The following is a 17667-nucleotide window of genomic DNA, read 5'->3' as shown; positions in this document are numbered from 1 at the left end:
TAAAATGGGCCGGCTCCTAAGCTTTACATTCCTGCTTTTTAAATAAAGATAGCAGATAGCAAGAGAAACAAAGAAAAATTAAACAGTTGCTTAAAATTACCTGCTCTATCTTAATCATGAAAGAAAAAATGTGGGGTTAGATTTTATGATTTTATGTTTTTCATTTAAAAATGTTTCTGTATGGTTCTTAAGGTTTTTTTGCAAATATCCTTCATAGCAGAACTCGTTCTATACAATGAACGGCTTAAGTTGCAATTTGCGGCTTGTGACAAATATAAAATCTTTATTCCACAATTTTCAAGTTGCAAATCTGTATTACGCAATTTTCAATTTGTAATGTTGTGGCAGAGGTAAGATTTTAGATTCACAAACACGTTTTATTAAAACTATGGGGTAGACTCGCCTGAAACGTAAGTTAAGAAGCAGCGGTCGTAACACCGCTGCTCCTTGACTTCTCCGCCACCTTTTAGGTGGCAGACTGAAATCATCCCGATCCGATCGGGATGATTGACATCCCCTGCTAGCGGCCGATTAACTGCGAATGTGCAGGGGGTAGCATTGCACAAGAAATGCTTGTGCAATGTTAAATGCAATGTTAAATGCCAACAGCATATGCCGTCTGCATTTAGCGATGTCGGCCGGACATGATTCGCTACACCACTTGTTAAATTGACCCCTATGTCTTTGTTTAACCCCTTAAAGGGACATTAAACACTTTTAAATGGTAATATAAAATGATAAATGTTAGTTCCTGTTATAAAATGATAGCATTTCAGTTCCTGATAGAAACTGAAGTGCAGAACACTGTTATATTCTACACAGCCATTGGTTGCACTCTCTAGTGACCTATTTATAACTGTCCCTAATTGGCCACAGCAGGAAAGGTAACCTATTGTTTTATTGACACTAAAACTTCACACTTATTTTGTCAATATTTAGGCAGCTAATGAAACTTTAAAAAAATACATCTGCATGTTAATGTCAGACTTATCTTTTCTTTGAATGCATCATACTGTCTAGCATTTATTTAGTATTTAATGTCCCTTTAATGCAGTTAGGACATTCAATGCTGTTCTAACAACGCTGGGCTTTAACGCCGTCAGGACGGCATGGAACGTCCTAACCGATTTGGCATCCTGCAGCCTCCTGTGCTTTCAGAGTGGGAACTCAGACTGGCGCGCCTAGCATCATAGGCAGTCCCCTATGATCCGATCCCACCCTTGAAATTACGTAATTACATTGACGATTTTGTGATTTTGTTCCAATATTTTAAACTTGACCCCGGCATGAAGGGGTTAAGAATAGTTTGGTATAGTTTTATTAGAAAACAGTGACTTAACCATAGCATTTTACTTGACATTTAAAATAGATTAAATTTTTTGAGATGAATAAAAATTAAAGAAATGTGATGTCATTGTGTACCCCATCAAACAGACAAATTGTCACCATTTATATGCTCAAGTAACGCCTTAGATCAAGCATGTCCCCTGCAGACCCATTATGCTAGTTAGGGCCCAATTATCAAAAACTTTTGTTTTAGCATTATATTGAAACGTGTCTTTTTTTCATAAGATGATAAGAGAACACTGTGGTTTTAAATGTGATGTATTTTTAAATTAAATCTAACTAAATATATTTGTTTATGGTAAAAACCACTGAACCATCACAGCTAAGTGAAAGAGTTTATTAGGATCCAAAATATATATGTTGCAATAAGATGAATATATATATACATATATATATATATATATATATATATATATATATATATAAATATATATATATATATATATATATATATATATATATAGTTACGTTATTTGTGGGGAAAACTATACATATCTATACATTAAATAATTTACTTATAAGGGAAAGACACATTTGGATAAAGTGATTGATTGATGCAGGGAGTTTAGGTATGCACAAACATCACTTTATTCACATACGGCTAGATTTGGAGTTTGGCGGTAGATGGGGTGCTAACGCTACGCGTGGTTTATGTCTAACGCACGGCATTGTTTGACTCCGGTATTTAGAGTTCAAACAAAACCTTCTAACCATACTCCTAACATGTGTATTTCACACACGGAATCCTGCCCGCGTTAGACAGTCTCCCATAGAGATCAATGGAAATGAAAACAAAAACGCTTTTTTCATCTAACACTCGATCTCGCAAGAAATACGCACAGCTCGGTCATATGACGCATACCACATCATGCACAACAATAACACGCCGCAAATGTCACAACAACAATCACTAAACAAAGCACATAAGCATTACACATTCACAAGCGGGGGGAATTTTAATTAAATAAAATACAGGGAATACGCATATACTTTAAGATGCGGAAATACGCAAAATAACAACAAGGAAAAAAAAACAAAACATACACTAGCAAAATAATCGCATTCAATATTACTATATATTAGGACAAACATACATATACAACACTTCACTAATACCACACCATCGCAAATTAACATTTAACCATAATACTATTGGTTAATGTTATAGAAAACGAGCACTATGACATCATCGCATTCTACACATTCCACAAATACTAACTCCAAATGAGCATGCGCAAATTCACACACCTAATACACATTGCACAAATAATAAGTAAGAATAAAGCACACCTGAACACAATTTACAAAGCAAACCGGTACATCATTAAACATTTACACAGGGTATATAAGCACCACACAAGCATGGCTTCTTTCACTGTGTTGCTGGTGGGTTTTTGGAGATTGGAGCTTAGAGATTTTGTGCATTAGTGTGAGTCAGTTAGTGTTATTGTGAGTGAGTTAGTGGTAGTGTGAGTTATTGAGAGTTAGTGGTAGTGTGAGTTAGAGAGTTAGTGGTAGTGTGAGTTAGAGAGGTAGTGGTAGTGTGAGTTAGAGAGTTAGTGCTAGTGTGAGTTAGAGAGTTAGTGCTAGTGTGAGTTAGAGAGTTAGTGCTAGTGTGAGTTAGAGAGGTAGTGGTAGTGTGAGTTAGAGAGTTAGTGCTAGTGTGAGTTAGAGAGTTAGTGCTAGTGTGAGTTAGAGAGTTAGTGCTAGTGTGAGTTAGAGAGTTAGTGCTAGTGTGAGTTAGTGAACGACAGTTGGTTTGGGTGAGTGTGCGAGTGCTTTTTCTGTACACTTAACACATTTACACGCAAACACATTCAATACATACATACACTTATCAATAACACTACATACACTCCATACCCCATACCCTCTCATACTACACTCCATACCCCATTCCCTGTAGTCCCATTCCCTTTCATCCCATTTACACTTATCCCATACCCCATCCCATACCCATCCCCTAGTTACATTTAGTTTACATATCCTCCTTTTAGTCTTCTTCTTCATTTTGTTCATTTAAATACTCCTTACCCTCTTTTATTTATATCCCTTTCACACTTTCTGCACTTTTTTTGGTCTTTTTAGTTCTTTATTTTGACCCCCTTTCATTTGATCACGCTCACTTTTTGTTTGCTTAGTTGGGGTTTAGTTTAGGGAAGAGATGGAGGGCAGGCAGGGGAGAGGTAGAGGGGGGAGGAGAGGGAGGGGGAGAGGAACAGGGCAGGAAGGGGGGCAGGAAGGGGGGCAGGAAGCAGGGGTGGAAGCGGTGGGTGGACCCAGCCACTTGGTTCAAGATGAACAAGTGGCTGGGCCCAGTGGCGGACAGAGTAGGGCTTCACAGTCCGGGAAACAGAGGGCATCGTCACAGGGGAAGGCCAAGGCGACTAGGGAGGCGAGGTTTTCGATGGAGGAGAAGGAGGCCCTCGTAGAAGCCTATATGGCCAGGTATAGGAGGCTGCAGCATCAGAAGACCACCCCGACTGAGAAGAGGAAGCTCTGGCATGAGATAAGGAATGCAGTCAATGCAGTGGGTGGCCGGAACAGAGATATGGACTCTATTAAACATCGATACAGGGACTGCAAGATGGATCTTAAGAAAAAGTTAAGCCGGGAGGCCCGACATGCCGCAGGAACCGGTGGCGGCCCTGCACTGGAAATCGATTACTGCCGATGGGAGGAAATGTTGCGTCCCAGCATCTCCGAGGTGGATATAGTCGTATCGGAGGAATTCATACCGGGAACCTGCCATTCTCATCTGACGGTAAGCTCATTTAAGAATGAATTAACATATGAATGTATTTCAAGGGACACTATACGCAAAACTTTACTTTCATGATTGAGGTAGAGAATACAATTTTACAAAACATTCCAATTTACTTATATTACCTAATTTGATTCATTCTTTAGATATACTTTAATGAAGAAATAGCCATGCACACGGTGAACCAATCACAGGAGGCAGCTATATTCAGCTACCAATCAGCATCTTCTAAGCATATTTAGATATGCTTTTCAGCAAAGTATATCCAGAGAATGAAGCTAATTAGATAAGAAAAGTACATTAGAAAGTTGATTATAATTGTATGCTTCTAAATCATGAAAGATAAAACATTGGGTTTCATGTCCCTTTAAGGATCAGATTAATGCTATAACGTTGTTTACACGCATTCACAATTACTTTGCGGTTACATCAGTATCTAGGCTATAGGTTAGGTGTGCATTTAAACAGACTGAAAACAAACGCTAAAACATTCAGATTGACCAGAGATATCACAAACACGGTTTAGAAAATGCGGAAATCGTATTGATTGTTAGATTTCAAAGTGGATTAATGAGGCTGCATTTGTAATTGTATCGTAAGCTAAGTAATTTAAAGCTTTATTTGGAAATATGCTAAAATATACATTTATTTCTTTTTCAAATATACAGAGTCTGGGGAGGAGGCAGCACAGCAAATACAGGCTCCTCCTTTTCCCCGGGATGAGAGTGGTGGAAATGAATCTCCATCTTGGAGGGAAGAGGCCACCCTTGACGAAGAGGCCACCCTTGACGAAGAGGCCACCCTTGATGAAGAGGCCCCGGAAGCAGAGGAAGAGGCCGCGGAACCAGAGGCCCCTCAAGGACCAGCAGGCCGCCGTGCATGGGCACCCCGCCGTGCACGGGCACCCCGCCGTGCACAACAAGAGGAAATAGCGGAGGTGCGGGTTCTACTAGACTACATTGACCAGATGCGTAACTCCCGGATACAAAATATAGAAGGCAGAACTAGAATTCTTGAAGGACAAAACAAAATCATTGAAGGCCAAAACCAAATAATAAACATCCTTACTCGAATAGAAGAAGGCCAAAACAGAACCTTTAATCTCCAACAAGAGATGTTTAATTTCTTCCGGGAGGCGCATGCTGGTCTGCCTCCTGCTGGTCTGCCTCCTGGTCCGCCATCTTCTGGTCTGCCTCCTGCTGCTGGGCCTCCTGCTGCTGGGCCTCCTGCTGCTGGGCCTCCTGCTGCCGGGCCTCCTGCTGCCGGGCCATCTTCTCCTACCGGGCCATCTTCTCCTGCCGGGCCATCTTCTCCTGCCGGGCCATCTTCTCCTGCCGGGCCATCTCCTCCTGCCGGGCCATCTCCTCGGCCATCTCCTCCTCCTCACCTTGGTCGTCCCAGTACTCTTCCTTCCACTCTTCCCACAACATCTCCAATGAGAACTCGTCGGAGTCGGCAGTTGACCCTCCCAGAGCCTCAGCCCCGTGGGAAGAGGGGAAGGAAGAGGAAGTAAGTATTTGTTTTCATGTTTAATGTTTTTTTTATTTAATGTGTAATGGATAGGTATGTGATGTGGTTTTCATACACTTGTGGGACCGGGTCCATGGAGGCATATTGTTTGCAGAGTGTGGGTTATAAGTGTGTGAAAACCACATCACATACCTATCCTTGTTCATGATATTGATTGTTTTCTGTGATGTGATGTCCAAACTGTTTCCCAAATCGCAAAAAAAATTAACATTACAATTATCCATGATGGCATATTACTGTTTGAATGACAATAACACAGCTTAAAGGGACAGTCAGAATTATTGATTACAAAGAAAACACTGTATTACGCATTATAAAGTTGGAAACAACAAAACATGGAGAAATACGTGTGACTTATGTGCTTACCCTTGTATCTATGCCTATGAAAAATGACCACTTATTTGTTGTTCTGACATAACAACATTTTAGACATCAATGATCAATACATGGTAAATATGCTGTATGAGCTCAAGGATTTACATATACAAATGCTATCCAAATGCCCTCTAGTGGTCAAATTGCATAATGATTACATGCACTCTTCAAGCTCTAAGAAATGAGCACACGAACCTCATAGGTTTAGCTAGCAATTTTAAATAAACACAAATTATTAATTGCTGAGAAACCTTTGATATCATTGATATTACAAAATTGACTTTTTTAATAATGCAAAACATTATTTGTTTTCTAAACTGTCCCTTTAACAAAATTACATATGCCAACATAATATTTGCAGATTGTTCGTATATCTACATGTACTTGTTCAAACAATACATTTTGAAAAAAAAATTATATTGACGTGTTAAATAAAGTCTATTTTCTTAAAGAGACATTATTGGGTTTTTTTTGTTTTTTTTTAAGAAAGACATTTGTTTTAACAATGAATATGGTTTAAAGTCCTTTTAGGAGTGGGGGGGGGGGAAATATGCTAACAATAATATATTTGGAGAGTAACCAATGTGGAACTCATACATGATACAAAAATCAACATTTGCATTAAAGGGACAGTATACTATAGTTTTAACAGAACTGCATGTAATAGACACTACTAGAAACAACAAGATTAACATATACTGATATCAATATTAGAAAGCTTTAAACACTTTCTAATAAATTCGGGTTATCTCTATTGAAAATATAGATGAACCCCCATTACAACCGTAAAACAAGACAATACCCCATCATTAACATATGAAAAGTCCCTTTACACAAACTGGAGAAAGCTGGAGATGGTACTCACATGAAACTTTGAGGCTTGGCGAGGAGTCTGAAAAGTACTTAAATTTTATTTGAACAGAAGCAAAATGAGACGTGTATTTGGTAAACAATGGACTATATAACTAGAGACCAAATAAAATATTTTGGATTTTAATGTGAGTGTCTAATGAACCTTTAATAAAATATACGACGAAATTACATTTAGAAGAAGTCGGCATCATATATTTAGCATATGATAAAGATAAATGCATATTGATTACTTTATTCTAACACAATAGCGCATATTTATGAATTAGATATCTTTAACATTAAACACAACAGTCATTTTTCATAAAAAGGAACATATTGTTGACAAACATATTAAACAACATGGACTATAGAGATTTGCACTTGCCTCGAAATATCTTATGCATGAAAACATTTTGCTTTCGTTCGTTTATTCAACCAGACATCCAGCAAAAGAGAATGTGGTGGTCTTTATCAGCTATGGGTCAACAATGTAACATGATGCAAACAATCCATATTCGCCATGTTTTTAAACTTGTCTTCTCATTCACAAACGTGTTTAACGTGCACAAACAAATATTGCGGGACTACGTAATACAATCAGACGATTTTTTACCTTTGCATGTGACGTCTTAATTAACATGGCGCTTCCTTGATCACGTAAGAACGCAATCCAATAAAAGGCGCATTATTGATTACGTAAGAACGCAAAGCAAAAAAGGGTGCATCCTTGATCGCGTAAAAACGCCATCCAATAAAAGGTGCATCCTTGATCGCGTAAAAACGTCAGTCAATACAAGGAATCATTGGACAGCCTGGCAGGTGATGTCTTAAGCAACATGGCGCATCCGAGATCAAGGAAAAACCGCAGCCAATACAAAGACTCAGTTGACAGCTTGGCATATCAATAAGAAACGTATTTATATTTTAGTAACTAGTATGTGTCTAGATTGCTATCTAGGAATGTCACGAAATCATGAATCATCTTTTCGGACTTGACTGTCCCTTTAACTATAGCTATGGTGTATATCTTTAACATTTAAAAGATACACATGAGAAATACATATGCCATTGATGTTTTAAGATATGTTTAGATTGTTTTGGAATAACAATAATGACACATGTATTGATCAAACGTGTCATTTATTCAAGTTGAAATATGGTCAGCCTACAATATTTGTCAAAGCATATTCTTCATCTAAAATATGCGCATTACACACAGAGATTGATTTGGTTACCCTTTTACAATAAGAATTGAAAATGAAATACATGTGCTGTCAACATTACAATAAGATTGTTTATTAATAACATTATATGTCCTTGTTCATGTAAAAAGGACAAAAACGCTTTAGAAATGGAAATCCATTCATTAACAATTGTGCTCACCATCACTTAAAGGGACATGATTTTTATTTTTAAAAAGAGGATACACAGAGAAAATACTAATTCAATAAAATGAACACTTTACAGGGATTATATCATTGTATCAATCCTCAGATCATTTGTTAAAGGTGCATCAATTCATGCAGAGTTTATAAATACACACATGGATGTGAAATTTGAAATAAACATATATATACACAAATAACAATCTATATATACATATATAAAATAATTACTATGCTAATCATAATCATGCAATGATAAAGCTTTTTGAAAAATATATAAAGACAAAGAATAAAATTACATTGGAGATGTTAATCTTAAAGTCATTTACAATTGTATTACATATATGATTCAGGAAACACCGTTATTTTTGGTAGGTCCCTTTAAGGATCAACCAAATAAACTAGAGATTTCAATCAATGACATGAATAAGGAGGACAAAGATTCGTGCAATGACATGTCTTTTATTAGTATGTCAGAAAACATCAACAACGTTTATAAATAATCTGGTAAAGATCTGGAAAATTGGAGCCATATGACAAGGTAACAGAGTGCATCACAGTCCATGAAGATAGTTGCCAAGGGCCAGCATAGCCCCATTTGAGCCATATGACAAGGTAACAGAGTGCATCACAGTCCATGAAGAGAGTTGCCAAGGGCCAGCATAGCCCCATTGGAGCCATATGACAAGGTAACAGAGTGCATCACAGTCCATGAAGAGAGTTGCCAAGGGCCAGCATAGCCCCATTTGAGCCATATGACAAGGTAACAGAGTGCATCACAGTCCATGAAGAGAGTTGCCAAGGGCCAGCATAGCCCCATTTGAGCCATATGACAAGGTAACAGAGTGCATCACAGTCCATGAAGAGAGTTGCCAAGGGCCAGCATAGCCCCATTTGAGCCATATGACAAGGTAACAGAGTGCATCACAGTCCATGAAGAGAGTTGCCAAGGGCCATCATAGCCCCATTTGAGCCATATGACAAGGTAACAGAGTGCATCACAGTCCATGAAGAGAGTTGCCAAGGGCCAGCATAGCCCCATTTGAGCCATATGACAAGGTAACAGAGTGCATCACAGTCCATGAAGAGAGTTGCCAAGGGCCAGCATAGCCCCATTTGAGCCATATGACAAGGTAACAGAGTGCATCACAGTCCATGAAGAGAGTTGCCAAGGGCCAGCATAGCCCCATTGGAGCCATATGACAAGGTAACAGAGTGCATCACAGTCCATGAAGAGAGTTGCCAAGGGCCAGCATAGCCCCATTGGAGCCATATGACAAGGTAACAGAGTGCATCACAGTCCATGAAGAGAGTTGCCAAGGGCCAGCATAGCCCCATTTGAGCCATATGACAAGGTAACAGAGTGCATCACAGTCCATGAAGAGAGTTGCCAAGGGCCAGCATAGCCCCATTGGAGCCATATGACAAGGTAACAGAGTGCATCACAGTCCATGAAGAGAGTTGCCAAGGGCCAGCATAGCCCCATTTGAGCCATATGACAAGGTAACAGAGTGCATCACAGTCCATGAAGAGAGTTGCCAAGGGCCAGCATAGCCCCATTTGAGCCATATGACAAGGTAACAGAGTGCATCACAGTCCATGAAGAGAGTTGCCAAGGGCCATCATAGCCCCATTTGAGCCATATGACAAGGTAACAGAGTGCATCACAGTCCATGAAGAGAGTTGCCAAGGGCCAGCATAGCCCCATTGGAGCCATATGACAAGGTAACAGAGTGCATCACAGTCCATGAAGAGAGTTGCCAAGGGCCAGCATAGCCCCATTTGAGCCATATGACAAGGTAACAGAGTGCATCACAGTCCATGAAGAGAGTTGCCAAGGGCCAGCATAGCCCCATTTGAGCCATATGACAAGGTAACAGAGTGCATCACAGTCCATGAAGAGAGTTGCCAAGGGCCAGCATAGCCCCATTTGAGCCATATGACAAGGTAACAGAGTGCATCACAGTCCATGAAGAGAGTTGCCAAGGGCCAGCATAGCCCCATTTGAGCCATATGACAAGGTAACAGAGTGCATCACAGTCCATGAAGAGAGTTGCCAAGGGCCAGCATAGCCCCATTTGAGCCATATGACAAGGTAACAGAGTGCATCACAGTCCATGAAGAGAGTTGCCAAGGGCCAGCATAGCCCCATTTGAGCCATATGACAAGGTAACAGAGTGCATCACAGTCCATGAAGAGAGTTGGCAAGGGCCAGCATAGCCCCATTGGAGCCATATGACAAGGTAACAGAGTGCATCACAGTCCATGAAGATAGTTGCCAAGGGCCAGCATAGCCCCATTGGAGCCATATGACAAGGTAACAGAGTGCATCACAGTCCATGAAGAGAGTTGCCAAGGGCCAGTATAGCCCCATTTGAGCCATATGACAAGGTAAAAGAGTGCAACAGGCACAACAATAATCAGAAAAAAAGGCCAAATGGCAACCATAACAAAAACATCAACATGTGGATGGAGGATTCTTATCTGCGCCCTTGGAGCATCTCCAGATCCTCCACTTACTGGTCATCCCCTTCATCGTCCTGTGCATGTCCAGCTACAGATTCAAGCATTGAGTTCCACCGCCTCATCTGACGTAGAGTCATATGCTGAACCTGTAGCTGGGCCTGCATGGTGGCGGCCATCCCTCTCAGGACAGCTGCGTTCCTCAACATGGCCTGCTCTATGCGTGCTAGAACTTCGAGCGTGAGCCATGTTGAGTCACAGCCTAAAATAAAGAATAAATAAAATATTAATGATAATTACACAACAGACAAAATAAAAAGCAAAGATACATTGTCATCATAAAGACAAATAATTCTTTAAATTAATTTGTTGACATTGATTATTTACACATGAAATATGTTATTCAGACAGACCTAAACCATTAAATGGACATTTTAATCCAACATGTTGTCCCCTTTAATTGGTTTTTGATGATCCACTTTTACAGCTTGAGTGTCTAAAATCTTGTTAAAGGATTGACATTGTACTTACATTAGCAATTTTAAGATTTTAGTTATACTGTGGTAGGCACACCTATCCTTAAACATTTTGGCGTTGAGGACAAGCTGTGTAAACATAGCAACCAGAATAAATTACATTCCCACTGGGTTATACAAGAGATAATGTATGAACATTTGGACATAAATATTTGGATCCAAATAGTGGTGATTGGTATATGTAGTGATATCAAATTAAAGGGACAGTAAACCTAAATATTTTAGTTACTGATTCAGATAGAGCATGACATTAAAAAGAATTATCAATTTACTCGTATTCTTTAAATGTTTGAATTCTCGAGCTATATTTTAAATGCAAGAATGTAAGTTTATAGGGCATGCCATTTTTGGTTATCAACTTCGGTTGTCCCTGCTGATTGATGGATACATTCATCCAACAATAAAGAAATTATGTCCATATTTTTTTAAAAATTAAAAAAAATATAGGCATTTCTTTGTTTCAATAAAGATAGCAAGAGAATGAAGAATAATTGATAAGAGTAGTAAATTATAAATTTGATTAACATTGCATGCTCTATTTGAATCACAATTGAAATATTTTCATTCAGTGTACCTTTAAGTATCTTATAATGTTGATTTTGAATGATACTTACAGCTGTGCCTGGGAAGGACAATCCGACACCCAGGACAATGAAGGTTGAGACAGGGGGGAGGGATGGGATTGGGTTGTGGAGGGATGGGATAGGGTTGTGGAGGGATGGGATTGGGTTGGGGAGGGATGGGCTGCTGCTCTGGGGTAGCCCGTACAGCTGGGGAGTGGTGAGTTGGGGGCTGGGCAGCTGGGGTAGCTGTACGGGCCAAAATACGGGGAGAGCGGCGAAGGGGGACGAAGGGGCGTTTTTTGGGAGGGATAGAACAGGACAAATGGGAAGGGCCGGGAGGGGCAGGGGGCTGGGCAGGGGGCTGGGCAGGGGACTGGGCAGGGGGCTGGGCAGGGGGCGGGCAGGGGACTGGGCAGGGGACTGGGCAGGGGGCTGGGCAGGGGGCTGGGCAGGGGACTGGGCAGGGGAGGAACAATGATGACCAGAAGCGGAGGATCCATCTGAAATAAATATAATAAATATATTAACATCTCATACATAATGAAATCAAATCAACGCATTTCAACTTGATTATGTTTGCAATATACTTAGAAGTGTGTTTGAATTTCTAAACAATGATGACATGAGGATATGGTATGCATATAGGCACTCAGATGAATAGCAATGACTGTCTGTACAATTATAAAATTATTATTGTGGTTTGGCCTAGAATATGCATGTGACATCATGATGGCATGAATTTCAAATCCAAATATTTAAACAAATCCAAGCATATCTTCATGATGCCTGATATATAAAGGGGGCAGTAGTGTATTTGAACAGACAAATAATATTCCTTTTTAAAGTGCAAAAGCTGTAGACTTTGAATGTCTTCAATAAAATGATTTCCAATAAAGCAACATGTTGGAAACATGTTAGATATATTTCACATACCATCAGACTTCAAGGGAGTCTCTTCCTCCTCCGTCCCACATGTTAAATCAATCTCTGTAAAACATAACATATTGTGTACACGTTAAGATCAGATATTATAACATATGTTACTGTTGCTCAAAGACACACATCAATGTTGCATTAAAGATATACACACCCAAAGTTATGATTTACATCATTTTGATGGAGCATACAAATGACATTAGATTTGTTATTCTCAATGATTCAGATTTTCAATTTATTGTTTGTATTAATTTTTAAATCATAAAAGCATAGTACATTGAACATTTAAGATTTCTCATGTGTGTATCACTTGATGATTGTTGTCAAAAATGAACATGGAAACAAACATATGCTATACATCTTCTGAATAACAAAGGTGTAGACTAAGAAAGTTTTAATTATTAATCTTTCAATATTCAAATAAAATTAATATATAATCAGAGGAGTAAATTATATGTTTGTTTCAAATATTATGCTTCATCAGAATCATGTTCATAATATTGATTACCAATACACCTTCAATGACATATAAATGAGTCAATGGACTTACCAGAAGACTGCAAGGGCAGCTCTGCGTCGGTGCTGGATTCCTCTGGGCTCCCCACACCAACTCTCTCTATGAATGATATAGATATATATTAGTGAACACATTTGGGATATCACTAAATCACATCTGTATCGATTTATAAGAATAATCAACTTGAAAATGTGAAGAATAGAGCAGTCATTATAAAAAAAAATGCTTGATTGAATCAAGGGGATTCTGTAAAAAATTATGTATTGAACATGTTTAATTTCTGACTATATTAGACATCAAACTCATCTCATACGATGCTATTGCATATCTAAATATACCCATTGATCAATGTTCTTAAAAGAATACACACAAACCACATTTTGAATAACAGCTGTTGACAAATATAAACAAAGACATGTGGCACATTGAGCCATTTGTGCAATGTACAGTAATCTTGTTTAGGACACAACACATATTGATCACAATACCAAACCAAATTGATTAGTACAAATATGTAATCATGGTGCTGTTAGAGTATGCTTATATCTATAAAGTAACTCCAACAGTGAATATGTGAATTATATATCAATATTGTCGAATCCAAAGAATGTAAGGATTACTGAATCTATTGTTTATTAAAGGGATACTGACATGATTTATTTCAATCATTGATTTCACTGTTCAAACTGTTCCAAATGATTTAACATTGACTCCTATTATAATTTTAATGTTGCTACATTTTAATCTTAAAGGCAGATAAGCAATATTGGATTCAATAAATATTGTTTGTTGAAGGTATCCACCAATCATCAATAAAAACCCAGGTTGGTCAACCAAAATTGAGCTGCAGATAAACGTACATTCTTGATTTTAAAATACATTTAGCAATAGAATATTTCACATATGATTATAGTATTATATTTAAATGTTGCTTAATATTGCATGCTCTATCTGAATGACAACATTAATAATTTTAGATCAGTGTCCCTTTAATATAAAAATATATTGATTTGACAATGTTGGTGTTAATGAATTCTCTACTCCATATGTTGATGTAATGAATGGGATTGAGCATGCAATTCCAATCTAATATGTTATTTAAGGATATCCTAGGAATTATTTAATTTTCATCTATTAAAGGGACATGAAGCTCTAAATGTGTAATTGTATACTTTTTGAAACTATGTACTACTGTTATCTGAACACATGATTTTAACTTTTGACCCAATGCCAATTTATGCATAAAAAAAAAGCCGGATAATACCAGTAATGCATTGTTTAACCTAAAACAAAATCAATATGTTTTTAGAAGAACTAAAACAATAGACTGAACCAATGTAGCTCATAAAATGTTTAAACAAAACAATAAAATCACGTTTAAAAATCATTCAATGTAAAATTTAGTTGGCATGTCCCTTAAATGATGTGATCAATTTCAATAATGGAATCTATATTTTTAAAATCAAATCATATGCAAAAGTGTGTGAATTTTTTCAAAATGTATACAAATAAGATTAAGCAATACACAAGGGAAGAATATAAATTGGACATTCAACGAATCTTACATTAAAATTAAGATATCCAGAATAGATGGGATATCTTAAATTCGAAAAAAATTCAGAGTAGTCTTACAATGTAATCCTATGGGTTTTTTTTGTTTATTCTTATTTGTAAAGATTTTAATAATCCATTTTGCAGATACATATAAATATTGAACAATGTGGATTTAGTATGTAATGTTCTGTCCATGTTTCTGTTGACAAATGTCAATGAAAATGAGACATACCATACTGTGACAAGCCCTGGCTTGAGGATCCAGCGCCAACATCCAGATCTGTAATATATTAAATGAGGATTGGATATCATTAATACAAATCATGCCATGTTTAAAATCTTTACATTATTAGCAAATCAATTAAAAACTATTAATCTTTTGGTAGTCCCATGAGTTAATTGTTTCCTCAATTAAATTCATGATAAATATATCCTGTACTCTTATTTTCAATCAGTTGTGTTGTTTACTGTAGCTTTAATTATTTTTTTGTGTTATTTCATTCTCATCAATTGATGGGCATATGTTATTATTTTTTTGGATTCTGCTATTTTTTTTTTATTATGTATAATATTGAAAATAAGAATACTGTATTCTTCACATATATAATAATTCACATTTCATTTTGACCAACATGTATAAAGCAATGCCACTTACAGCAAACCCATGTTAACGTGTATGCACAATTCCATTTTCGCGATCATTGCGCAATGATTCCAAGCGGAATTACGCATCCGTCATTTGACCAACATGTATAAAGCAATGCCACTTACAGCAAACCCATGTTAACGTGTATGCGCAATTCCATTTTCGCGATCATTGCGCAATAATTCCAAGCGGAATTACGCATCCGTCATTTGACCAACATGTATAAAGCAATGCCACTTACAGCAAACCCATGTTAACGTGTATGCACAATTCCATTTTCGCCATCATTGCGCAATGATTCCAAGCGGAATTACGCATCCGTCATTTGACCAACATGTATAAAGCAATGCCACTTACAGCAAACCCATGTTAACGTGTATGCACAATTCCATTTTCGCCATCATTGCGCAATGATTCCAAGCGGAATTACGCATCCGTCATTTGACCAACATGTATAAAGCAATGCCACTTACAGCAAACCCATGTTAAAGTGTATGCGCAATTTCATTTTCGCGATCATTGCGCAATGATTCCAAGCGGAATTACGCATCCGTCATTTGACCAACATGTATAAAGCAATGCCACTTATAGCAAACCCATGTTAACGTGTATGCACAATTCCATTTTCGCTCTGTGACGCATATTCCGTAGAGCGCAAGAAACATCATTCCTATTTCATGTGTCACTAATCTAAAATCAGATATCTAAACATCATATGTAGTGTATGTTGTGAGATCTGTATAGGTTTAGTATCTGACTATATACACATTTTCTAAAATTCTAATCAAATATTAAGATATTATATGAAGTTGGATAGTTACCTGGTTCAGATTCTCTTTCATCTCCTCCCAGGCCACCGGACGGAGAAGCAGCTGCCCTGGCCCCCGCGTCAGGACTTTCAGATCACGCAGCTGGGAGGGAAGAAGAGGAGGCCGAGGATGGAGAGGATCTAAATCTTTTGGGGACCCGGAGAGTGAGGAGCTTGCATAAAGTCACCTCATAAGGGAGTAGGTATAGTTTCCGCGGGGCCTTTCTTTGGCCCCCTCTTTTACGGGCTTGTACCCAGTCCCTTATGAGGTTGACTTTTTTTGTCAAGCGCAACCTCATATCTCCGAATCTCCTCATGATTTGATCCTGGCTCCTCTGGACGCCACACACCAATTTAACCGCATTGGTGATAGACTCCCAGAGGGCCTTCTTAACAGGCGCATCTGTCGACCTCCTCTTGTTCCCAAACAGCTGGGGATAAAAGTCCTTGACGGCATGGACCAGTGCAGCGCTCTCCTGCTTGGTGAACCTGGGAGATGACATGCCTGCTGGGTTGTCCAATAAATATATTATAATAATATAAACTGCCTGCAGGCATTAGAGAACTGACAAAGATGGCAACGTGTAATGGACTTTTATATGGTGAAGTAAACATGAGATGCACCATGGGACAAGTTATCTGTACATCTGTTTGGATAAAAGTTTGAAATATTGTTAGAATGTCTGTGAGACCATCCTGACTCAAGTTGTGTTTGTGTGATGAACTCTGATTGGCCGTTCCTTAATGTTTCATATCTTAGTAGCTTCCTTACACATACCTCCTGGTGGTGCTGTTACTTCATTTTTCATGTAGACTTATTTGTAACTCATGGGCCTGTCATGCGGATATGTGTGACGCAGATTTAATATCCGTGATCCATTAAATCTTAATGTTTAAATTAACTTTAAAATCTAATACTGTCACATTATTAAATGTTGTATACATTTTTCGGTTTAATAACGGTCTGTTTCTTTAATACAAATACACATTTAATATTGTATGTCTTTATTGTTCATAAAATCCATTTCTTGACTTATTGTGAAGTATTGACATTGCTCTATTAAATGTATTTTAGAATGCACATTGATTGTGTGCTATTGCGTGACATTAGACTCTAATGTTTAAAGATGCAAATCTGGTGTTTCAAGATCCGTTTCCCACGCAACATTTCTGAATGTTCAAATTCAGGTTATAATGTCAGTAACTTGGATAATCTGTTTATAGATGTTAAACTGTTTGTTTGTTTGTTATTAGTAAATAAACCTCGAGCTTGTATTTGTCTGAACTGCTCATATATGTTATTGTGCAATGGCGTCTTTATTTTTAAATAGACATTACAAACAAACAATTGTATCAAATGATCTGTAGAGATAGAAAATTTTTAGACTTTA

This window comes from Bombina bombina, chromosome 1 (genome assembly GCF_027579735.1).
Source record: "Bombina bombina isolate aBomBom1 chromosome 1, aBomBom1.pri, whole genome shotgun sequence".
NCBI classification, from domain to species: domain Eukaryota; kingdom Metazoa; phylum Chordata; class Amphibia; order Anura; family Bombinatoridae; genus Bombina; species Bombina bombina.
This window is presented reverse-complemented; position numbering follows the sequence as displayed.